This window comes from Montipora capricornis, chromosome 2 (genome assembly GCF_036669925.1).
Source record: "Montipora capricornis isolate CH-2021 chromosome 2, ASM3666992v2, whole genome shotgun sequence".
In the NCBI taxonomy this organism is placed as follows: Eukaryota; Metazoa; Cnidaria; class Anthozoa; order Scleractinia; family Acroporidae; genus Montipora; species Montipora capricornis.
The window spans coordinates 36,440,418-36,441,275 of record NC_090884.1 but is presented as its reverse complement, the minus strand read 5'-3'; the positions used below and the strand labels follow the sequence as shown (position 1 = coordinate 36,441,275).

At 45.7% G+C, this 858-nt stretch overlaps 1 pseudogene; it reads right to left on the bottom strand.

Annotated features, from left to right (window-relative positions):
* Positions 1–325, bottom strand: part of LOC138039178 (uncharacterized) — a 781-nt pseudogene extending 456 nt beyond the window's left edge.
* Positions 326–858: the final 533 nt, after the last annotated feature.

Genomic DNA, 858 nt, shown 5'->3' with positions numbered 1-858 from the left:
GACTTCCAGTTTAAAGAAATCGCTGCATTGTCACACACACGTCTGCGAGTTCCTGTGCCTCTGGCTTCACGAGTGCCTTGCTTAAGGCTGTTCGTAAGGCAACGATCCCAAACCAAATCGATTCCTTTTACATTCTCTGCCCGATAGTTGATGACGTATGACAGAAAGACACTTCTGTGTATTCCTTGAAGGTCTTGCACTTACCAGGCGAAAGCATGTTGACAATAGCTGCGCCATCTAGGAGGACTGCATCAACCGAAGCACGCTCCAACGTTGTATTGACTTCAACGCATGAGATCAGTTCTGATTTCTGTCCTGTGCGCATCTTACCATTAATCGAAGTGCAGGGAGACTTGAGCTGTTTTCGTGCTTCAAAAATTCCTCGAGACTTCCTTCTCTTGATTGGCAAGCAATATACAGTCCAGAAAATAGCCGACAGTCACTCTTGAGATTAGCTACTTGATTACTAGGCTGACTTGATTGCCGTTTCTCAGTTGTGCCAAACAATGGTAGGTTGCATCGTTGTATGGTATCTGTGATGGGCTTGAATCGCTTATTGAGTCGTTCCTCTACAAATGTGTCATACAGTGACTGTCCCATTGCTTTGGCAGTCGAAAAGGCTTCCACAACGCAACTATGCAAGATTTCCTTAGTGTCCAATACAAGAAGATCGGCACTGTCTTCACAGAATGGGTTCCCATTTCTTCAATTACACTGACCAGGGCTTTAACATCTCTAGCAAAGGCTTTCTGAACAGACGGGACTTGCTCGTGGTGACGGGTGTCATCAGGCTTCCGTACGGCATATGTACTCTCGAATTCTCTCACTGCTCTTGCTATTTTAGGTCCTGCTATCATC